Below are 26,221 nucleotides of genomic sequence, written 5' to 3' on the forward strand. Positions count from 1 at the left end.
ATTGGATATTCGAAACTTCTTTTTATTGACTGTACACAAAATCCAATGCATTGAAGACTATCCAACACCGATGGAAAGATTAATCAGGCTACTTATGAGGTGGCCAGCTCTCTAGCAACCAGAAGTACAAACCGACCTCATACATATCTACACTGCTGTTTGCTCAGGACAATCTGCTCCAAGTCTGAGAACAATGGAAGGAAAGACAAGCTTTTGTATTGGCAAGCTTATACTTATAAACATTGAATCAATTCTGGTTGAACCAGAGCTAAATAAACATTTTACTAAGACTTGAAATAAAAAGTGAGAAAAAAAACCAAAAAACAAAAAACTCTACACATAGAATTTGGATTAGGCATAGAAGCTTTAGTACTTTTTAATTTTGAAAAAGTAGTAAGCAGTATTCCCTTAATAATTGTCCTCTCTGCTCATGCAGAAACATTCTTTACACTGCTTCGTTAAAACTTTGGGGTTTTTTTATTTGTGTAAGCTTGCTAGTCATAGCATGGTTAGATGACAGGCCCTTAGCAACATGTTCCTTCTCCCCGTAGAAGCCAACTAGCTAGTAATTGGTAAGATTATACTGTTAATGAGCAAGAGACTGACAACATTTCATTTGAAAAAGCAAACATTTATAAAAATAAAGCTCAACTAAGTTCAGATAGCAAATTTCTCCTGAGGAAATTGAGAATATATGTTCTTGTTCTATGTGGAATCAATAACCTAAGAATATTTAGCGAAGTGAGCCTGACTGTTGAAATGAATAGGAAGTTGTTACTGGTATCTAACAACTCTTTAGTCTCCTATACAAATAATCATTTCTGTTGTTTCATTATCTAACTTACTACTTTATCACAATATAATCAAACAAGGAATTGCAGCAATACATAAAAATAAAAGATTAAAAAATTCCCACATTTCTCTAACAGAAATAATTATAGTAAACATTGAATAGACATTATTATCCCAAGTATCCCTTTAAAAATAGAGGATATGTGAATAAAGTATTTTTATAAAAATAAAATCATATATCATGCTATTTTTAATAAAATGTATTAAGATTTATTTTTATTATATTTAGCAGAGGGAAGGGTAAGAGAAATTTTTAAAAGTGAAGGAAATGGTGAAGTTAAGATTGTTTTTAACACCATGAGAAAGAAGTTATTATAATTTTTTAAATATGAAAAAAAGACATTTTAGAAATACTGTTTATATTCCAAAAATGAAAAACTAATTCGTATCAGTTGTCTCTCTGCTTTGAATGCAAGAAAATTATTACACTACACTTTTTCCACCTCCCTGTACCCATTCCTCAATTTTGTTAATTATACTGTAATGTTAAGTTGCTATGACATATAATATTTGCATCCTTTTGTGCATATAGGTCCCATTATTATTTACTCTTAATTCTGCATTCAAGACTCAAACATTGATCTTTTAGCAAAGATGGTCTATTATAAATTAATTTATTTTTCATTTGTCTTCATTATCTAATTTGATCATTAAGAAATATTTTAGAGAAAGGCTCCTGGGTGCTATGTTCCTTCAATTCTTTCATGCTTGAGATGGTCTCTGACTTTAATATATGAAGAATAATGTGACTAATTATAAATTTAATGATACTTTGTTTCTTAGACTTTTAAAAAATGTATATGTTTGATACGGTTTGGCTCTGTGTCCCCACCGAAATCTCATCTTGAATTGTCATCAACATGTGTCAGGGAGGGACCTGGTGGGAGGTGTTTGGGTCATAGGAGTGTTTTCTCTCATGCTGTTCTCATGATAGTGAGTGAGTTCCCATGAGATCTGATGGTTCAAAAGTGTGGTACTTCCCTCTTTGTTCTCCCTCTCTCCTGCCACCATGTACAATGTGCCTTGCTTCCCCTTAAACTTCTGCCATATTTGTAAATTTCCTGACGCCGCCCCAGCCATGTGGAACTTTGAGTCAATTAAACTTCTTTCCTTTATAAATTACCCAGTCTTGGGTAATTTTTTTTACAGCAGCATGGAAAGAAGCTAATACAGAAAATTGGTATGAGGTAAGTGGGGTCCTGCTATAAAGATAACCTGAAAATGTGGAAATGACTTTGGAACTGGGTAATGGGCAGAGGTTGGACCAGTTTGGAGGGCTCAGAAGAAGACACGAAGATGTGGGAAAGTTCAGAACTCCCTAGAGACTTGATGAATGGTTTTGACCAAAATGCTGAGTGATATGGACAATGAAGTCCGTGCTGAGGTGGTCTCAAATGGAGATGAGAAACTTATTGGGAACTGGAGCAAAGGTCACCCTTGCTATGCTTTAGCAAAGAGGCTGGCAGCATTTTGCCTGCATCCTAGAAATCAGTGGAATTTTGAACTTGAGAGAGATGATTTTATGGTATTTGGCAAAAGAAATTTCTAAGCAACAAAGCATTCAAGATGTGATCTGACTTTTTCTAAAAGCATACAGTCATATGTGTTCACAAGGAGATGATCTGAAATTGGAGCTTGTATTTGAAAGGAAAGCAGAGGATTCTCCTATGCTATTCTCATGACAGTCAGTGAGTTCTCATGAGATCTGATGGTTTAAAAGTGTGACACTTCCCCCCTTGTTCTCCCTCTCTCCTGCCTCCATGTAAGATGTGCCTTGCTTCCCTTTTGCCTTCTGCTATGATTGTAAGTTTCTTGAGGCCACCCCAGCCATGTGGAACTGTGAGTCAATTAAGCCTTTTTCCTTTAGAAATTACTCAGTCTCAGGTGGTTCTTAATAGCAGTGTGAAAATGTACTAATACAGTGTTGCACTATTGTGTTCTTGTATGGCATGATAGCAGAAAGATGTGTAAAGCCACCCTGATATTTCTTCCTCATAAGCAACTCACTTTTCAATTTACATATGTCAAACGATTGTTTTCTAAGCTGTGGCTTAGTATCAACATATACTTAAGTCTTTTTTTTAATGCATGCCCTATGATCTATAGATTCATTTCAGGAGAAATGTCAGTTAGTATTTCTTTAAATGGTTTTAAAGGACACCAATTGCTCTGATGTTGGATTGTCTTTGACCTTCATTTCCTCTTGATTGATTTTATTCATTTTTGCCTATTTCCTCCATTCTCTACTTTTATTGTAATTATCTTTTTTTTCAGAGAAATAATAAAAATTTAGTTCTATTTTTAAGGTACACTTTCTAATCAATATATGGGTTTGTAACAATGCCATTGTAGTTCTTGATACTTTCCCCTATTTCAATAATATTTCTTTAATGTCACTCTGTTATTATAATCTCATTTTTGAATATTTTTCCCCTAAAATTTATCTGTTCTTTGAATTCTTCTGTAACATAAAGACATCTTTGAGTTTTTCTTATAGTGTTTGGATGATATTGTTTTTTTCAGACTGAGATCTTCATCTACCTTTTCCTTAATATTTTTCTCCTTTTATATTTTTATTATAAAATATTTGTGTGTTTGCAGTGATATTTCTTTATAACTTGCTCTCTCAGACATTCTGTATGCTTTATTTACTTTGAGTCATCTCTCTTTGACTGACTTACTCATTTTAAGATCTTTAACATGCAATTTGAGGGATAAATGTTGCCTTCTAAATAATTCACTCAAATCTGAAGGTATACAATTAGGAGGAGACAGTGATTATCTGGAATTTTGTGTACTCTTTGCTGGAAGACTTGAATTTTACTTGTCCTTTTCAGATTTTTTTTTTAAATGCTAAGTTTAGAGCAGCTAATGTTATGGGTCGAATTGTATCTCCCCCAAAAGATGTTGAAGTCCTAAGCTTCAATACCTGTGCGTGTGAACTTATGTAAAAATAGGGTCTATGCAGATGATTAAAATGAGGCAATTAGGTGGGTCCTAATCCAATGAAAACTGTGTCTTTATTAAAAGGAAAAGTTTGACATAGAAACAGACATGCAAGTAGTAAGAATGCCATGTGAAGATGAAAGCAGAGATCAAGGAGATGAGTTTTAACGAGTAAAGAAATGCCAAAGGTTTTCAACAAACCACCAGAAACTGGCAGAGAGGAATGGGACAGGTTCTCCCTCACAGCCTGCGGGAGAAACCAACCCTGCCCACACCTTGATCTCAGACTTCTGTCCTCCAGAACTGTGAAACAATACAGTTGTTTAAGCTACCCAGTTTGTGGTACTTTGTTTCAGCCATCATAGGAATCTAATACATCTATTTAGGAGTGTTTCTTTTTCTTACAGGGAAAAAGGAAATTCAGCTTTGGTCCATTCTTTCAGTTTAACCCGGAGGCCTAATATTTAGAGGAAAAAAAGCTTTTAAAAGAGGGAGGGGAAAAAGGATAATCAAATAATGAAAGAAAATTCAAATTAAGAGGAGACGGGTAATTCTTGGGTCGAGATAGAAAACTTTACCTTGAGTTTCTTCTTTACTTCTTACCTTATTTTTAAGATTTCAATTACTTAATTTATTCTCAAATGCTCTTAATCTTAGTGATACATAAATCATAGAAACCTTTTTATTCTATAGATTCAACTCAAAATCTTTATCTGGATTCCTGGTTTGCTGTAGAATACTCTTGGAAGACTAGATGACCATGTGGTATTGAATATAGCAAGTCTTGTCACACGGATTCCCTGAGCTCAGGGAGTGGATCCCTGATATGGATTCCTGGTTGGATGTAGAATGCTCTTGAAAGGATAGATGACTATGTAGTATTGAACATAGTAAGTCTTATGCCAGGGATCCCCTGAGCTCAGGGAGGAGATCCCTGATACAGATGGCCTCTGTGCAGGTGTACCTTCTTTTCAGTATCATTGGTACCAAGTCGATATTGATTAAAAGGAAGAATGCAGGAAACAAAGCATTCAGTATTTTCCCACCTAGCCTTTGGATAATGTGTCTTATTACCGTATATCACTATCACACGTTTCTTAGATCTAGGAACAAGACTTCCTCTGGCAAGATAAAAGGGAACTTTCTAGGAGCAGAGTCAAACATGTCACTTTTAATTATAAAAATAATGGCAGTTCTAGAAGAATTATAGGCTGGTTTAAAAATAAACGGATGATTTTTCAAATGTTTCTCATGTTTCCTTTATCTTCCGAAGCAATAGTGACTAGTGATAACTATTTATCTCTGTATAACAGTTATTTGCCTGCAAAAAATCCAAGCTAAAAGGATCAAGCTACTTTTACTTCACTTTTATCCAAATTGGAGATAAAGAAATAAAGGAAAGAAATTGATATGATACTAGAATAGAATAAGAACTGAAATTCTCAGGCTTCTCAGTGAAAATTTCCTGATTTCAAATTGCAATTCCACTTGTTCTGTTTTTCTAATTGCCTACATAGTTAAGAATAATAATTTTTCTTAGCATTCCCCAACAATCAAAGAAGAGTCACTACTTAATCTTAGTAGAATTGTATTGCACCAAACCAAATAGACAAAAGAACTTAATTACTATGAATAAAACTTTGGCAGTGCCTCTTCATTATAATTGGTATCAAACTAATTAATGTCATTTGAATAAATTGATACTCACATATTACAGAAAATTTTGTTTAGAGAATATTTCTATTTTGTTATTACTTGGAATTAAGTTATCTGTAGCTTCTGTTTGCACATTAGTCTGTGTAGGGCAATGATCTTTAGGGGCTAAGACCACTTATTAATATAACCTCTGGCCCTGGCAGCATAGGTTTTAATTATGAAGGTGTAGCATTTTGGATGTGTTTAAGCATGCACAGAGCAACAGAAAACTCAACTAACAGTACATTAAACAAATATAAGTTTTTTATTTAATTATGAAAAGACTGGAGGTAGTTTTCCTTTTATTATTGGCTGTCTGAGGGACAGAGTGGTGATGTGAAGCATGATGGCCTTTTTTTTTGTTCAGAATGCGAGGGAAATGCAGAAACAAGTATTTGGCTAATTTTGTAAAGGGAGGCAGGGAGACAGGATTTGGGAATGCTTACTGAATCAGTTATTCCTCAGGAAATAAGATGACAACAACATGTTTTACATGTCTTTGCTTTTATTTTAGCAAGTTTCCTGCATTTATTAGCAAGCTTCTATTGAATAATAAATATTTATTTGTTTGATTATCCTCCTTACATTTAGGATGTTCAAAGATCTGAGGTTTTTCTACTTAGATTATAATCCAAACTGACTCCCTGGTCAACTCATTTTAGATTATTCTAACATTTCTATTTGAAAAAAACTTTTGTAAAATATTTGCTGACTCTGAAAGTTGGTGTTTTACTTGAGTTAGTCAAAATAGACTTAGAAAATTCAATAAAAAATATGGTGGTCATATACTCAAATCTGATCTATATTCTGATCCTTTTCACATGAATATTTTTGTAATTAAAAACAAAACATCAGGGACAGCAACAGCAAAGCCAGGATTAGTAAGAAAGGAGAGAGTCTAAGTTATTCAAGAACTCCGAACTAATTTTAAAACTCAACAGTGACTCCTGAGGATTTCCCTCAGGAGAGCCAAGTTATTAGACCTTGTGGGTTAAACTAACAACAGGAAACCCAACATGAAGAGATTGAAGTTAGTATTTATATAAGCTTTGAACCGTTGGGGCCCCTTAGGTTAAAAAGCTATGTAATATTAATGGGAAAATTTGTTTCGATCGTTGTTTCCCATAGAATGGGAGCATGTTGAATTTGCTTATAAATATTTACTGAAAATATTTTCAAATATCAGATTTACTTGGGGAGTAAATTGTGGAAGGCACTCAAGGTGCTCAGAATGTCAGGATGTTTTTAAAATCATAGTAATAAAAAGAAAGAAAAAAGACTAACGTTGTTAAAGAAGCAATTACATTAACTTGAGAGGAAGAAGGAAACCTCCTGGACTTGAGTCCTGCTGAGTCTCGCAGAGGGTTCTTTTTAACACTAAATCTCCACAGAATCTGTAGCCTGTAGGTGATTTAGACAGAAGAATACACTAAGCGCCAGCATTTGGACATGTTTTTGGAAACGTTGCAGCATGAAGTAAAGTGTTTGCTAAAGATAGCAGAAATGAATGGCATCAACACTTTACATGATTTTCTTCATATGTGCATAAAACAAAACTAAACGAAACAAAAAAATGTATTTCCAGCAAGCAGGCACAGAGCATAGCAGGAAGAACGGATGTTTGAAGGCAACAAAAAGCAAAGCCTTTCACAAAAAAAGGAAAACAGAAATTTTCAAAGATAGGATATGCTATATGACCTACACCTGCCCTTGCCACCCACCTTACTCATTTTTTCCCCCTGAGAAACAAGGTCCACACTCCAGAGAAAACTTAACAGTCTGATTTGTGAGTCAGAACACCTTGTTTCCTGTCCTTAGCATGGCCACACACCTTCCCAGAGCCTCATTTCCTTATCTACACAGTGCCTTGGGGCACTCTTGTTTGTTTTAATTTTTAAAAAATTAATTGACATGTAATAATTGTACACATTTATGGACTACCTAGTGATGTTTCTGTCTGTATAATATATAGTTATTAGATCATGGTAATTCATACACATATCATCCCAAATATTTATTATTTCTTTGTACTGGGAACATTCAGTATCCTCCTTCTAGCTATTTGAAATATTATTGTTAGCTATAGTCATCCTACAGTGCTATAGTGCTACCCTCCTATGTAGCTGTGATTTTGTATCCTTTAACAAATCTCTCCCTATGGCCCCTTTCCCCTATCCTTCACAGCCTCTATTATCTTCTGTTCTACGTTTTACTTCTATGAGATCAACTTTTTTTAGTTTTCATATATGACTGAGAACATACAGTGTTTAACTTTCTGTTCTTGGCTCATTTCACTTAATATAATGTTCTCTAGTTCCACCCATGTTGCTGCCAATGAAAAAAATTTCATTCTTTTTATGGTTGAATAGTATTCCATTATATATGTGTGTATATACATACATATAATGAATGTATGTATGTATATATGTATGTATATACAGATACTGGATGAGGGTAAAAGGGAACTCAAATATAATGTATGAGTTCCCCATATATGTATGTATACATACACATATATGTATGTATATACACACATACATGGAATACTATGGCTGCAATAAACATGGCGGTGCAGATGTGTCTTAGATATACTGATTTTCTTTTCTTTGGATAAATGCCCAGTAGTGGGATTGCTGGATTATATGGTAGTCTTATTTGTAGTTCTCTGAAGAACCTCCATACTGTTCTCCAAAGTGGTTGTACTAGTTTACGTTCCCTCCAACATTGTCTATGAGTTCCCTTTCATCCACATCCAGCATTTGTAATTTTTTGTCATTTTGCTTAAAACAATCCTAACTGAGGTACAATGATACCTCATGGTGGTTTTGATTTATATTTCCCTGATGATTGGTGATAGTGAACATTTTTTATATATTTGTTGGCTGTTTGTATGCCTTTCGATAAGTGTCTGTTCAGCTCATTTGCTCATTTTTAATTGAATTATTTGTTTTTTTGTTGTTTGAGTTCCCGGTATATTCTGGATATAAATTCCATTCGATTGAGCATGCAAATATTTTCTCCCATTCTGTAGGATGTCTTTTGATCAACTTTGTTAATTGTTTTCTTTGAGATGCAGAAGCTTTTTAGTTTGATATAATCCCATTTGTTTATTTTTGCATTTGTTGCCTGTGCTTTTGAAGTTTTATTTATAAAGTTCTTTCCCAAACCAATGTCTTAAAGCATTTCTCTTGTTTTCTACTAGTAGCTTGGCAGTTTCAGGTCTTACATTTAGGTATTTGATCCATTTTGAGTTGATTTTTATGTAGGGTAAGAGGTGAAGATCAAATTTTATTTGTCCAAATAAGGATATCCAGTTTTCCCAGTACCATTTGCTGAAGAGATCTTCCTTTTCCAGGGAATGTTCTTGGAATCTTTCAGAAAAATTACTTGACTGTATATATGTGGATTAATTTCTGGGTTCTATATGTTTTTTAATTTGTCCATGTGCCCATTTTTATGCAGTACCATGTTCTTTTGTTTACTACAGGTTTGCAGAATATTTTGAAGTCTGATACTGCGTTGCCTTTAGCTTTGTTCTTTTTGTTCGTGATAACTTTGGCTATTCAGGCTTTTTGTGTGTGTTGTGATTTCAGGGTGATTTTGTACTTCCATACAAATTTTAAGATTTCTTTCTATTGCCGGGCGCGGTGGCTCAAGCCTGTAATCCCAGCACTTTGGGAGGCCGAGACGGGAGGATCACGAGGTCAGGAGTTCGAGAACATCCTGGCTAACCCGGTGAAACCCCCTCTCTACTAAAAAATACAAAAAACTAGCCGGGCGAGGTGGCGGGCGCCTGTAGTCCCAGCTACTCGGGAGGCTGAGGCGGGAGAATGGCGTAAACCCGGGAGGCGGAGCTTGCAGTGAGCTGAGATCCCGCCATTGCACTCCAGCCTGGGCCACAGAGCGAGACTCTGTCTCAAAAAAAAAAAAAAAAAAAAAAAAAAAGATTTCTTTCTATTTATGTGAAGAATGTAACTGGTATTTTCATAGGGATTACACTGAATCTGTAGATTGCTTTGAGTAGTATTGTCATAGTAACATTATTGTTTCTTTTGATTTATGAGCCTGAGCTGTCTTTCTGTTTGCTTGTATCCTCTTTAATTTCTTTGATCAGTGTTTTGTTGTTTTCCTCGAGATCTAAAACTTCCCTGTAGTTTTCCAAGAGACGTGTCGTTCACTTCCATGGCTAAATTCATTCTGATGTGGGATTTTTTTTGTAGTTATTATAAATTTATTGGATAACCTTTTTGAGTTATTTTTCAGAGAGTTTGTTGTTTGTGTCTAGAAGCTCTACTGATTTTTATGTTGATTTTGTACTCTGCAACTTTATTTATTTGTTTATCAGTTCTAAGAGTTTTTTGGTAGAGTCTTTAAGTTTCTGTATGTATAAGATCATCTATGATTTTGTGCAGGCTGAACAGGGTATGAGAGAGAGCTAAAAGTACTCTAGTCTATCAACCCGGGTTCATCCTTTTCTATAAGTAACAGTGTTTTACCACAATGACCCCAATGAATTCATGACTCATTTCTCCTATCAAAATGACAGGCTTGCTATTGGTCACCCTGTAGAAATTGGTTTTAGCCACTTGTGAAATGATAAAGATGTGTTTAAATTGGAAAAAGGTGCTACATGCATTTGACCGATTGTAATCTGGACAAAGAGGAAGAAAAGTAAAGTGTGAACCTTTATGTCTCCATAGTGCATGCAGATTCCAAGCAAAACTGAATCACATGTAAACCTGGTTTTGGCATTAGTTCATGCCTCTTCTCAGTGCATCGCTTTTGTTCTGCCCCGTTGTCCTAAAGCTATCTACTGATTGTTAGGGAGCTCCAAATTGCCTGGTCTATCTCCTGGCTGTGCTCTTTTCTTTTCCTTTTTTTTTTCACTCTTTTTTAAAATTATTATATTTTAAGTTCTAGGGTACATGTGCACAACGTGAAGGTTTGTTACATATGTATATGTGTGCCATGTTGGTGTGCTGCACCCATTAACCTGTCATTTACATTAGGTATATCTCCTAATGCTATCCCTCCCCCCTCCTCCCACCCCATGACAGGCCCCTGTATGTGATGTTCCCCTTCCTGTGTCCAAGTGATCTCATTGTTCAATTCCCACCTATGAGTGAGAACATGGGGTGTTTGGTTTTTTGTCCTGGCGGTAGTTTGCTGAGAATGATAGTGTCCAGCTTCATCCGTGTCCCTACAAAGGACATGAACTCATCCTTTTTTATGGCTGCATAGTATTCCATGGTGTATATGTGCCACATTTTCTTAATCCAGTCTGTCATCGATGGACATTTGGGTTGGTTCCAAGTCTTTGCTATTGTGAATAGTGCCACAATAAACATAATGTGCATGTGTCTTTAAGCAGCACGATTTATAATCCTTTTGGTATATACCCACTAATTTCTGACCAACCTAGCCCCAGTTTCTCATCCCCAAAGTTGCCCATATTGAGAGATATCTTTTTTTTTTTTTTTTGGTAACAAAGGTTAGTGTTTACAATGGTGATGTGTTGAATGGTGAATCTACTTGCATTAGTGTTATTTTGGGTTACTTGCCTATTTGAGTATTTTTAATATCCTGTCATTTTAGTAACTCCTGGTTTATTTATTATTTTGTTTTTTTAAATTTTAAGCTCAGGGGTATATAAACAGGGTGTGCAGGTTTGTTACATAGGTCAACGTGTACCATGGTGATTTGCTGTATAGATTATCCCATCACCTAGTTAGTAAGCCCAGCAACTGCTAGCTATTCTCCCTGATGCTCTCCCTCCCTGTCCCGACCCTCTGACTGACTCCAGTATGTATTCCCCACCTCCTTGTGTCCATGTGTTCTCATCATTCAGCTACCACTTATAAGTGAGAAAATGTGGTATTTGGTCTGTAGCTGCATTAGTTTGCTGAGGATAATGACCTCCAGCTCTGTCCATGTTCCTGCAAAGGACATGACCTCATTCCTTTTTATGGCGGCATAGTATTCCATGGTGTATATGTATATTTTCTTTATCCAGTCTATCATTGATGGGCATTTGGGTTGATTCTATGTCTTTGCTATTGTGAATAGTGCTACAATGAATACACGTGTGCATGTATCTTTATAATAGAAATATTTGTATTCCTTTGGGTATATACCCAGTAATGGGATTGCTGGATCACATGGTATTTCTGCCTCTAGGTCTTTCAGGAATAGCCACACTGTCTTCCATAATGGTTGAGCTAATTTACACTCTCATCAACAGTGTAAAGGTGTTACTTTTTATCCACAACCTCACCAGCAACTGTTATTTTTTTACTTTTTAATAATAGCCATTCTGATTGGTGTGAGATGGTATCTCATCATAGTTTTGATTTTCATTTCACCAATGATCCCTGCTTTGTTTTAAAAGATATTTTAGATTTGGTTCCCAAGAAGAGAGTTTGAGACAAAGGCTTGTTTTCAAGTAGTTCATTTGGAAATGAGAGAGAATGGAGAGTGGAAGAGAGAAAGAAAAAGTCAATAAGAGAATGTTTTAATTATCTACTACAGGTGGCTGGGGATTAATCCAATGTCATTGTCTGAGGAGATGTATGAAATGTGCCTCAAACCTGTCCCTCCAGGGGACAAGGTAGAAAGAATTGATCCATTAGCTCCTGGTCCAACTGGTCAAGAATGGGTTAATTTGCATTAGCTCTGCAGCCTTCCCAGTTGTGTTTGCCTGAGTGCTAAGAACGTCCTGCAATAACAAAGATGCCCCACAACAAAAGCAGAGCACCGGGATAAATCTGAGTGAGGTGCTGACAAGATGCACCTGCATGAAACAGTGATGGTTCCGTGAATTGGTTTTTGCAGGAGTAGCTGGAGTAAGAAGTGGAACAAATCTGAAGTAGTACATAAGAGGTTTTGAATATACTAGACAAAGCCAGTTCTGATACCCTGAGCCGGCAGGGCAGTCTCTTCTCAAGGTACACGGTGTAGGGCTGGATAAAACACTTTCCCAAGGGAGGAATAACTGAATAGCAAAGTCAGAATATCTCTTCCTTCCACTCTGCTTCATTACAAGAGAGCCCTGGGTGATAAATGAGCCTCCTTGGCCATACTTTATTCTTAGATGAAGCATGTTCTGAAATGTCACCAACTGTTCAATAAAGTAAATAAAGGCAAAAGTGTTACATGATCTATAATAAAATCTAAATTGCAGGAAAGGTCACAGATTAAAATATTTTGGTTTCTTCATTTTTCATGGTTTTGTCAAAGAAAGGCTCTATGAAACACTTTAAGAAAAGTAAAAATTGCTTTAAAATAAACCAGAGTATTTAAGTGGCTGAGTCCATGGAAGAGTCAAAAAAGTAGAAAGTTAAAGGGGACGGGGGAGGGGGGGAGGGATTGCATTGGGAGTTCAGAAATCTGATGGGTCCATGGAATTTTGATGTGCACAAAAAAGTAGAAAGTTAAAGATTTCTTAGCCTCATCAAGTTACATATTCCCAGTTCTCCTCCTTCTTTAGCTTTGCCTGCTTTGTTCTCCATTTCTTCTTAGCCTTCCATTCTAACCTGATCTCCATCTTTTATTCAAGACTCCACCTTAAGCATTTTCTCCTACATTAAGCCATACCTGAATTTGTCAGCTTGCATAAGCCTCTACCTTTCTTCAACTTTATTGGCTGCAAAATAGTTTGCTAAGGTTTCCAAACTGCTGCTCCACAGACTAAACAGACAGAATATTTAATAGCACACCTCAGTTTGCTTCACTTCTCTTTCATTGATGGCAAATCTTCTCATCTTTACTTCATTACCACTGCATACTTTATATGAAGTATTGTATAGGTTGGAAGCACCAGTCAACCTTTGACAAACTGAGCATTCATTTATTCAGTCACTCATTCAACAAAAATATATTGAGCACTTACTCCATAGCAGGTGCTTGGGCTGGGGGCCATATGGATAAAACTGATTAAAGTGTATTAGTCTGTTCTCATGTTGCTAATAAGGACATACCCATGACCGGATAATTTATAAAGGAAAGAGATTTGATTGACTAACAGTTTCACATGACTGGGGAGGTTTCACAATCATGGTGGATGGTGAATGACGAGCAAAGTTGCATCTTATCCACGGCGGCAGGCAAGAGAGCATGTGCAGGGGAACTGCCCTTTATAAAACCCTCAGATCTCGTGAGACTTATTCACTATTATGAGAACAGCACAAGAAAGACCCGACCTTATTATTCAATTACTTCCCAGCAGGTCCCTCCCATGACACATGGGAATTATGGGAGCTACAATTCAAGATGAGATTTGGGTGAGGACACAGCCAGACCATATGACAAAGTATACAATTTGACAGTCAAATTCAAAAATTGAAGCTGAATGATGTCCTGAAAAGGAAACTGGGAGCTGAGGCAGAGAATAACAGAGGTGGACTATATATCAAGTGTTTTCTGGGAAGGTGACATTTGAACTCAGTCCTAAATGATAAAAAGAATCTATATTCAAGGAATGGGGTTATGCGAGTAGAGTATTTTATAGGAAGAGGGCAGAACATGGGAAATGCCCCTGTATTGAGTGAGCATATAAAGGGGAGGAAGAGTGCTTGATAAGAGGTTGGAGGGGTAAGCAGGGCTAACGCCTGCTGGGTGAGGGTGTGACTTTTTTATAAGTGTAAGGAAAATTCCATGAAGAAACTTATGCAGAGACATGGTATACTTAGATTTGTTGTAAAAGGATTGGTGTACTGCCCTGTGACAGTTGGATTGGAGAGGGCAGAGATGGAAATGAAGGGACCAGTTAAAAGGGTACGGTTCAGGCAAGTGATGATTGGTGGCCTTCAATAGGAAAGAAGAGGATAGACCCAATATGTATTTTAAAGACAAATTGTCAAATCCTGAATAAAAATAAATAAAAGTATTTTTGTTAGTATATACTGCCCTAAGTATAATATTTTTTGTGTGTGTTGTCTTCTCTCATTCACCAAATTACTAGCTCTTCACAGTAAGGTCAATTTCTTACATATTATATTCTATGTTTTCCTCAAATTTCTGAGAATGAGATAGATGTTCAAAAATGTTTGTTATTTTGTCGATTTTATATTAAATAGACTATGACGTATTTTGTTGAAATCATATTAGATGCCAGAGCAAAATGTCTTGAGTAATTTCAAGTCCCTCTGATGTAGTTTTTATTATTTTGTTACTTGATGAACGGATGCTAAAAAAAAAAAAAAAAGAATGTTGACTTTGTGGGTGTTTCATAAAAATGGGAAATCTTTCTACATGGTTTAGCATTGAGACTGCCAAATTCTTAAATGTGGTTTCCAACAGAACACAAACTTGGAACCTAAAATGCAGCACTGTGTGCCCTTGTATTTGTAACGGATCAAAGAATTCATTATCTATGTACATTCTGGATAAGTTTTACAAAAATAAAGTCAAAATTTACCCAAGAAAGTCCCAAGCTGAGGGCATACACCAGCCACTTTGTGGTAGACCACCTTTTCCAGGAAAGTTCTGAAGGGGAGAGTGTCATCTGCGCACTTTCCTTTCACATGCCTTCCCACTTAGTGGCATTCCTTTTCTCTTTATGTACCAAAATTTGCTCTCAGGTATAAGGCCAGTAAATTTATTCACACATGGCATAAAAGCACTGACAGAAATTCTTGAAGTAATGTATTTTCCAGGAATATCTGGTACCCAAACTATTTCTGTAGAGTAATTATCAGGTTTGTAAGGGGTTAAAGGAATAGTGCTTTTCCCATGGAAATCTCCCTGGAAGGGCAAATGATGACTCCGCCTACTCCTCTGATTTACATGAGTTCTGGGGAGTGTCAGAAATCAAAAACTCCAGAATAGATTTGGCTGAGGACAAGTTAGGAGGATCCTGGCATCCCACATATCCAGGAGCTTCCTTCAAATTCAGAGGTCCCCTATTGCCAGCATCCCTCCATCTGTAGCATATAAAGAACTGCAGAAAAGTTAAACTGGCTTAAATCATGGGAGTCTTATTTAGCTCCCCCTCCTTGTAACTGGAAGACCTAGATGTGAAAGGGAGGTTATTCTCTTCTTGTATTTTGTCAGGTTTATCATTTATGCTGTCTAATATCTGGAAGACAGTAAATGTTTGGAAGTGTCAAATGACAGCTACAAGACACTTTGGGATTAAAGACTCAGCGTGGGAATCAGGGTCCCAGCATTTATTCATGGTCCCACAACAGCATGAGTCTGCCTGTTGGTTCCAGGTTGGCCTGCATGGTTCTCTCCCTTTTGAGCAGCACATTGCTGTTCTGTCCTGTGATTCTCTGGTTCTGGTCCTAACGCTGATCTACTGGGACCTTTTTATATAATATTCTTTTTATTTATTTATTTATTTTTTTGAGACAGAGTCTCGCTCTGTTGCCCAGGCTGGAGTGCAGTGGTGCAATCTCGGCTCACTGTAAGCTCTGCCTCCCAGGTTCACACCATTCTCCTGTCTCAGCCTCCCTAGTAGCTGGGACATACAGGCGCCCACCACCACACCCGGCTAATTTTTTGCATTTTTTAGTAGAGATGGGGTTTCACTGTATTAGCCAGGATGGTCTCGATCTCCTGACCTCCTCTCCCTGCCTCGGCCTCCCAAAGTGCTGGGATTACAGGCATGAGCCACCGCGACGGCCTATGTAATATTCTTGACATCATCTTTAAGGAACATAGTCCATGACACTAGCTGCCTCCTTTGCTTACCTCTTTCATAGTGACAAACCTTCGTATTTGAACAATTATCATCATCAGGAGCCCATTCTATATCCATAGTGTCTGAACCTTTAGTAGTCCTCTCTTCTATACCTGTATACATCTAATAATGTGGAAGCTCTTTGCAAAACTCCTGGTCATATGAAATTCCTTTTTATCATAACAAATGTACAATTTCCATTTACAGCCATTCATACTTGTTCTACCCTCAGAGCTACATGAGGCCAATATCCCTTTTACTTATTGAAAGCCTGTCAAATATTTGGGGTCAGCCACACTGTCTTCATTAATTTGTCTTCGCTAAACTCAGTGGCTCCAACTATTTCAACCACTGGTGTTAAGAAAGGTTTTATGACTTTTTGCCATGCTGTATGCTCTCCCAATGACTTTAGCTTTTCAAACTTTTCTTTCAATATGTGATGTGCCCAACAGAACACCATAACTCAAAGTTCACCCTAAATAGCATCGAAATGGCAAAGCCTTCTCCTTCACAGTAGATCTTATTCATGTTCTGGTGGCCCTTTCTTATTTCTCTGATCATTTCTCAAGTGCTGATATTTATTTTCTATGATGTGACCTAAAAACTCTTAGTCTTCAATGTGTTCCTGCCAAGCTCTTCTCATACTCTTGAATTATTATGATTTATTTTGTGAGTGTAACATTTAATTTTATTTATCTCTATTTAAAAAGAATTTCTACTTTACAGTCACCTTTTTCCCTTTTTCTTCTCCTTTTTTTTTTTTTTCAATACATCTGCTATGTATGTCAGTCACTGGGCTTGTCAGCAGAGCAGTAGGAAGACAATGTTGAATTCAGTATCAAGGGGCCAAATTTTCAGTGCTTATAATGTAAGGGAGACTAAAAGAAGTCACTATTTTGTGAATTACAAATTATTATAATGAGGATTCTAAAGGGACAACTAAGGCCAACTAAGGAGGTAGGACAAGGGGAAATTTCTGGACTAAGTGGCACCTGAGATAAGGAGTTAGCAATATGAAGGAGAAGAGGAGTAATTTAAGCAGAGGGACTTCTTATATAAAGTTCTAGACATGAAAATGAGCATGGTGTTTTCTAAGACTTATAGAGAAGAATAGGTGGGGCTTTTATATGGAGTAAGAGGTGAACCTTAAGGAGAAATGATTCTAGGAATATAAGTAGTTTCCAAATCATGAAGAAATTTGTATTAAAACCCGGAAGGAATTGGTGGCACCTGAAGAGTTTGATGGGAGGGATTGATGTGATTATCCTTGTATTATAGAAAAATCACTTTGGCTGCCATGTGGAAAATAATTTTTCTGTCTCAAAATAGGGAAATACGATAGAAAACTATGGCAAGCATTTAGGCAAAAGATTATGGTGGCCTAAACTAGGGAACTGTTAGAAGGTATGTTTAAAGGACATAAAAAATGTAAGAATATTTATTATGAAGACATGTTTGTTATGTTAGATGAAATTTGACCAATAGAACTGATAGACTCAGGCAGTGGTGTATTGGTACATAAGTAAAGCATGATAATTAGCCCTAGCTCAGAAAAGCATATTGGTTGACTTATCCACTGAAAGAAGAATTAGGACTGGAATAGAGTAAGAACAAGGGATTCATTTTGGCCATGTTAGATTTATATTCCTAAGGGTCATTCAAATGTGGATGTTTAATAAGCAGTTATTTATATGAGTTTGGAAGTTAGTTACCTGTCCTTGGATGTAAAAAAAAAATAAATCTGTAAGTCGTGTAGTCCACTGGCTGTAAAGGGGAGATAAGATATAGGATGGAAGCAGAAAGTGGATTTTTTTAAGGTAGAAAAGATGAGAGCAGGTTTAAATGATAAGGGGAAAATGTGCTTGTAGATAGAGGAGACTGGACAGATACAAAATAAAGCAAAGTGCCTCTAAAAGCAATTTTATTCTCTGATGCTTCCAAAAATGGCAAAGTACATTTTGCTTGTCATTCTAGTGACTACTTTCTCCCCATTTTCATATTTTTAAACAGTTTCAGTGTTAAAAATAATGCTTTATTTTTGGAAACTGTCTTTTTCTTCATCCATTTATTTATTCCACCAATATTTACAAATGCTGACTAAATATTATAGATACTTGGCCAAGTACTTGAAATAGGTGAATAAGACATAGTCCTAGCATTCAAAAAGGCAAGAATGTATATAGAAAAGATATGAATAATCACTCTCTTTGGTGCTTGCTTTGCCTTTTGATGCTTCAATGGATAAAGTTAATTCACTTGAAAATAGTTCTTCAATAGTTGAAGATACTTATTGTACTCCCATTTGTTTCTTCACGCAGTGATGCAAAACCTGATGATACTCAAAATGGAAAACAAATCTTTTATTATTATGGTAGCTATTTATAGTGTGAGCTCTTAAAATGTGATAGAAGAATGAAAAACAATACTCTTATTCATGATCTGATAAGTACAGAATAATTGATCTAGACACAATTAATCCTATATCATATTAAAAACAAGTTCATTTTGGCAAGTGAATGTTGTTGTTTGCAAATAATGAGATTTCAGTCAGTTATTCTTGTATTTTATGCCCACCTGTTAAGCCAATACTCTCCAATTCTGGTTATATGCAGTTGATAATTTGCAGTGAAAATATATGACTTCTCACTTATTCATTTGACATCTCATTCCAGTTTATATCATTGTTTCAAATTAGATTAATCTTTAAGAATTTCATTATGTTATTAAATGTATTGTCAGACATTTCAAGCTTTCCTTGGAAAAATTGTTAATTTGTTTTAATATCAAAATTACCTCCTAAGACATCAAACAACGAAGACTAAATATAAGTATGTGTTGCATGTCACTTGAAAATTTTTTAGCCTGCTGTCAATAGATTATATAATGTGCTCTGGATTCTTTTGGTTTAACTATTTGGAAAGTGGCATAATAGAACTCATGTAAGTTACATTTTCAACACTTATACTAAGCATTATCATAAGAGACTTTTGAGGTTTCTGATAGAAATTCTAGACAGCCTGAGATTTAGAGGGAAAATGTTAAGCACAGGTAAATAATCCACCATTTTTTAGTCAAAGGTTAACTTAATGGTATAAGGTCAGTGGGTCATAGAACTTCCATTGCCTTAACTAAAGAAACCAAAAACAAAAACAAAACAGAAGAAAAAAGTAAAACCATCTGAAAAGTTAGCAAAACAAAATATAAACAGTTTTCTCCAGACACATAAAGACTTACCCTACGCAAACTGTGATTTTTCTGACTTTGATTTTTCTGTCTTTGCTTTGAGATTTTAAATGTCAGCCAACAATCTTCTTGGCTTCTTTTTCTGGCATCAGCTCCCCTTGGCTATTTTCTAAAACCTCATGGAGACTGTTTGCTTCTCTATGCTACATAAAATTAGGAGTTGAATATAGCTAAAAGACTAAGAACTTTCCCAATTAATATTCTGATTACAATCTAAAGTTTTAAGCCATAATCTACCTCTATATTTTGATAATGTTTCTGCCATGATATATAAATATTGCTTATCATCGTGACTAAGTTAATTTTAAATAACTATGGTGAAGTTCTTTTAAAGTTACATTTTTTTTATTTAAAGAAATAGACATACATTCAATATTGTGGAAAATTTAGAAAATAGAGAAAAGGGTAAAAATAAGCCACCTGTAATTGTTAACATTGTGATAAATAATCACATTTCAAATATTGTTTACAAAATATTGATCATGTATTACAAACTTACTTTTTTCACTTAGAAATACATCTTGAATTTTTTCACAGTTTCTTAGATTTTTTTCCCAACAAACAATGTTGAGGAGAATAGAATTTAATCATATGGATATACTGTAACATAGTTAATCCATGTTTTTATTTATATATATATTTATGTTTAGTTTTCACTATCTTCATATATTATAGAATAAATCTTTGTGGCTGGGCACGGTGGCTCACGCCTATAATCCCAGTACTTTGGGAGGCCAAGGCGGGCAGATCACAAGGTCAGGAGATCGAGACCATCCTGGCTAACACGGTGAAACCCCGTCTCTACTAAAAAATACAAAAAATTAGCTGGGAATGGTGGCGGGCGCCTGTAGTCCCAGCTACTCGGGAGGCTGAGGCAGGAGAATGGCATGAACTTGGGAGGTGGAACTTGCAGTGAGCCGAGATCGCGCCACTGCACTCCAGCCTGGGCGACAGAGTGAGACTCCGTCTCAGAAAGAAAAAAAAAAAAAGAATAAATCTTTGTATGTGCCTCTGATTAATTCATAGAATATATTTCTAGAGGTAGAATAACTCAGTCAAAGAAATCTACATTTTTATGATTGTGATAAACAGTTGTAAATCATCTCCACCGAGGTACCATTATCACCACCTATATGACTCTTTATCGGTATTATTTGTATTAATCTACTTATTTTGTAATTTATTTATCTATCCCTCTATCTTTCCATCAATCTATCTTATTTTATGAAGTATTTCAAAGTAAATTGCCAATGTCAGTATGCTTTCCCCTAACTACTTCAGCACACATAATTAATGTGTGCTCGAGGTCTGTTTACAGTTATGTCTTTTAATGTAAAAATGCACATATCATAAAAGTAATTTTTTTTTGCAGTTTTGACTAATGCATACGCCCGTGTAACTGAAATTTCTTTGGTTTGCTATACCTTTACAAAGGCATTGCAAACCTTCTCATTTCCATATTTGTTCTCTTTCAGTCCATTTTTCACATAGCAATTAAAGAAACTTTTTAACAATATGAATTCAGCTTTGTCATTCCCCTGATATCAAAATCATTACCGTGGTCTACCAGACCCTGCATGATGGGACCTCAGCCTCCTCTCTGCCTTCTCTTGCCTAGCTTCCCTGGGTCTTCCTTCTTCCAGGACTTTTTGATCAGTTTATTTCCCCCTGCCTGGAGCACTATAGCTCCTTCTCTTGCTGAACTAACTTACTGACTTCATATATCTCTTCTTCAAGGAGGTCTTCCCTGACAGCTTCATATATCTGCCCCACTCCTCCCTCTCCACTGTTAGTCTTTTGGATTAGCCCTTGTTTTCTGTTCTTCAAGCACTTACTATAGTATACAATTAATATTCTTCATGATTTCTTGTTTCATGTGTTTCTCAACTACTAGACTGTGAACTTCACGATCCATGTTTGTGCACCACTTTCATATGCCCTGCTTTAGCACCAAGTTAGGTACAATACTACACTCAGCAAATTATACAACAAAGAATGAACTGACAAATCCTTAAGTTTTCTTTCTCAAACATAAGCTGCTGATAAACCCTCTAGTAAAATTTCTATTACCTCCTTGTTACATATGTTTAAGCAACATATCTTAAACATGACTAAAATATGCAAATATTTCAGAAGATACAAAATAAAGAGAAAGAATATTGTAAGTTACAGCTAACAAGAGGAAGAAATTTTCAGTCCCGATCTTTCCTTAGTGACATGATATTTTTCCATTTAATTTTGAACACATTTTCTGTCTCAGTTTCTATTTATATTTTTTCTTTCACTTTAACGTGAGAGCTTTAACATATCCTTTACACATAATATTACTTCATCAACACTCTACAAGTTAAAGAAAAGACACGCGATATGCAACTATGAAGAACCTATTATGACAGATGTTATTAAGGAGGAAGTTATTGATTTTTCTTCCTGCTTCATAGCACTAGCTCAACAATGATGCCAAAGCTAAGCCAACTCTTTAAATCTTTTATGATGTGTGAATAAAAATATTTTCAAATTACAAAGTTCCAACTGCATTTTACTTAGAGAAGTTTCTTTCCACCAGCCTTTTCTGTATGCTCTGACCATATGACTGTCAGAGTGGTGTTTTGAGATTTTAAATACGCGATAACGAATCACATTTCTATGCCTAATATTCTGACTCCTGGAGAAGAAGCTGCAAGAAGTACTAAATTGCTCTGTGGTAGAGATTAGTAAAGACGAAATTTCTTTTTGCCCATTCTATTCTGCTGAAAAGGAAGGAGTAGAGAGTTGGGGGTCATGATTCATTTTCTTATTTTTCACTCCTAAATGCAGTTCCAAAGTATTATTTTTCACCAGCACAGCAGGGTGGCAGGTCAATGGATGTGAGTTCAATTTTTAACAGCCTTGTCATGTCCCTGTGTCTTGAGTTTCACCCAATCCATGAAGAAACCCCATTCATCTTTTGAAAGAACTCAGACTCTTGTAATTCCCTCACAACATACGAGTTAAGAAAATAGATTTGGGATCAGAAAGGCTCAACATGTAGTCCTAGCTACACTATTAAGTACTTTGTGACTAGTAGAATTATAATTTTACTAAATCTCAAATTTATTAGCTGTAACAGTAAAATAATATTGACCTCTCAAAAGTGAATTCTAAATATTAAAACATGCGATATGTTTAAATTGCTTTCCAATTTACCTGAATGTTAGTCACTGTTGTTTTTGTTGATGTTGTTTTTATTCTCATTGCGTAGATTTTACATTTTTTCCTGGGATAAAAACAATATTATAAAGTTTTCCTAGATTGACCAAGAAAACAGCCAGATGAGTTTGAAAAGAGCAGTTCATATATTCAAATTAAAATTAATTTTATTCCTTGGTTAGACAGAATGTTAAACAGTTACATAACATGTATAGTAGTGACTCATGTGCTCATAAGTTGTTCTGTGGTGTACAACAAAAGATTTAAAAAATGTTGACAGGCTAAAGGCATTGTGTTTTCTAATTCTTGCTTAGTATTATAATGTTCGGTATGTGCACTATTTTGACAAAGCTAAAATGGAATTCATAAAAACAGATTTTTCAAGTCTTCAGAGATCAACTAAACCACTTATCTCATTTCAAAGATGAACAAATTCATTTAGTTAATCAAATAGATTACATTACTTGAGGGATCGTATGCCTGATTAGCGTCAAAGACAGGTCTTCAGCTTGGTCCTTATGTTATATGAAAACACTGGCAACATTCAAGCCAAACACTGTTCTTCTAGTCTCCCAGTTTGGAAGCCATCTTTGAATTTTATCTCTCTCCCATTTCTTATCAAATTAGTCAGGGTTCTCCTAGAGGGACAGAACTAATAAGATATATGTGTGCGTGTGTGTGTATATATATGTCTATATATATAGCTTAACATACTGCTGAGTACATAGTAGACTTTCAGTAAACACTTTCTGACTGAAAACTGATCGTCAGTACTTATTCTTAGAAGGGAATATATCATTCTCTATAAGAAGTTGTTGATTTTCTCAGAGATTTGTTGATTAAACACACACACATGCTCACACGTGCACACACACATATAATATATGTATATAATATATAATATATGTATATATTTTTTATATATATATGTATAGGGGAGTTTGAGTATTAACTTACATGATCACAAGGTCCCACAATAGGCTGTTTGTAAGCTGAGGAGCAAGGAGAGCCAGTCCGAGTCCTAAAACTGAAGAACTTGGAGTCCACATCCAGCACCAGAGAAAGATGTAGGCTGGGCGACTGAGTCCATCTCTCCTTTTAATGTTTTTCTGCCTGCTTATATTGGCTGGCAGCTGATTAGGTTGTGCCCCCAGATTACGGGTGGATCTGCCTTCCCCAGCCCACCAACTCAAATGTTAATCTCCTTTGGCAACACCATTACAGACACACCCAAGATCAATACTTTGTATACTTCAATCCAATCAAGTTGACACTCAACTCAATATTAACCGTCACACTTATTCATAGCCTAGCACCAACCCTGGCTGTTTATACCTTTGAAATGTCTATTAGCTCGATCTATTCCTCTCTGTTCATACCTAAATTGTTACAAAAGCCTCCTTGCTGATGCAAACATTTTATTCTCCTCAAATTTATCCTAACCATAATAACCAATATTTCTGCAGTATGGCCTTCATAATGTCTCTTGAGTGTTCAAAGAAATTCAAAGGATTGTTGCTCATTATTTTACCGAAGTGATTGGATAGTTCTCTGCCCATATTTACATGTCTTTAGGTGGCTCTTCTCAACTTGTCTTATTTCTGATCTTGTCCATTTAGAAACTTTGCGTTTGGTTGTGTTGGTTTCCTTGCTACCTCCTGCATATGTCATCCTCATTTGCATTTCTGAGTCTTTATTTGCAAAATTTTCATAACCGTGTCTCCATCCCCATCCTAGTCAATTCATCTAGATCCTTTTTATCCTTCAAGGCTCAATTACATTATTTTCCTAATATTGTTTCTGACTACAACACATAGGTTTCTTTCTTCTCTGAACATTTATTGCTTGTGTATTGGCTGCATAGTTCAAAGTTGTCTTTCTATTATTTTATTCCCAGTAGTGTGCTCTTTAATAGTGGAAGAGGAGGTTGGTACAGCCCATCTTTAAACAACTTTACAGTTAGATAGAATGTTTAATTCAGAAGAGTGTTTGAGACCTCCATTTCACTTCACATATCCCAGTCCATAGAGGGAGAGGGAGATCTCTCTAGTCAATATATCTCCAGCTCTCCTCAGGTTGGAGTTCTTCAAACTGAAATTTAAGGTCATTCCCAATGACCACTACTCTGTGGTCATTAAATTAAAAAAACCTCTGCGTTTGCTACTTAATGAACAGACACTGTTTGTCTTCTTTCTGTCCATGGTTTTTAAGTAACTTGAACATCTCCACTTGACTCAGTGGGCACGTCTTTTCCTCAACCTTTGGGACAACTTTGAACTAGTTACATCCATCTTGTTTCACCTCAGATAAGCCTGAGATTGGAGGAAGAAAACCTCTTGGATTTTGTAAGTAGGTAATATATAATAAACAAACATTGCACTTCTCTTTGTAAATTTTATTTTATTTTATGTTTTTTTTGAGATGGAGTCTGACTCTGTCACCCAGACTGGAGTACAGTGGCACGATCTTGGCTCACCACAACCTCTGCCTCCTGGGTTCAAGTGCTTCTCCTGCTTCAGCCTCATGAGTAGCTGGGACTACAGGTGCACAACACCACACCAGGTTAATTTTTGTATTTTTAATAAAGGTGGGGTTTCACCATGTTGACCAGGCTGGCCTTGAACTCCTGACCTCAAGTGATCCTCCTGCCTTGGCCTCCCAAAATCCTGGGATTACAGTCGTGAACCATGGTACCTGGCCACATATCTCTTTTTATAGCTTCTGGATCTTTTTGTAGAAGAATTTCTTTCCCTCCCTCTATCCTGAGTGTCATCACCATATGCTTCTAGATGTCTACCTTTATTAGGGACATGTCAATCTTGAGGATGCAAAAGAAGTGAGCATGTGCCAGCCTGAAGAAAGGGAGGAGAGGAAAAAAATTACCTGGCATACCTCATGCTTTAGTGTTTTCTCTTTTTAAGTAGATAGTAAACTCCTGGAAGCAGGAACCTTTCCTCTGAATTCTTAGCATACTGCTGAATACATTGAAGACTTTCAGTAAACACTTTCTGACTGAAAACTGATAGTCAGGACTCATTCTTAGAAGGGAATTCATCATACTTTATGAGAAGTTGTTGATTTTCTCAGAGATTTGTTGATTAAACACACACACATGCTCATACGTACACACGCACACATACACACACACACACACGCAGGGTCATAATGAAATAATAGATCATGAAGCTCTGGCCAATAGAATTGGATCAAAGTAATATGTTTTTAAAGATCTTTCAGGGTTTAAAATGCCTCACCAATTATTTTCTTGTTTGTACTATCACTTTCCACATTTGTGGCTCCTATTTTATTGAGGCATAAAGATAATGTGAAAACTTCTTGAGAATTTTATAAAGTATTAAATCTTGGAAAGAAAGAAATTTCCACATGAAAATAGAGACTACCATAGGTCAAAAATAGCATCTCTCTAATAACAATGGTCGTGTTGGTAGGGTGGTAAATACCATGAAACCAAAAGGCTTAGGTGCTTCCTAAAGCATGCTAAGTTATCCTCACTCTCTAATTGAAATGTCATCTCTGTTTAGGGACAACATACTAAGCTTTTCCATTTGTGATTCAGATTCCCCCGTTGCTAAGAAAAAATTGTAAATGCTTTGT

This window comes from Macaca thibetana, chromosome 6, assembly GCF_024542745.1.
Source record: "Macaca thibetana thibetana isolate TM-01 chromosome 6, ASM2454274v1, whole genome shotgun sequence".
In the NCBI taxonomy this organism is placed as follows: Eukaryota; Metazoa; Chordata; class Mammalia; order Primates; family Cercopithecidae; genus Macaca; species Macaca thibetana.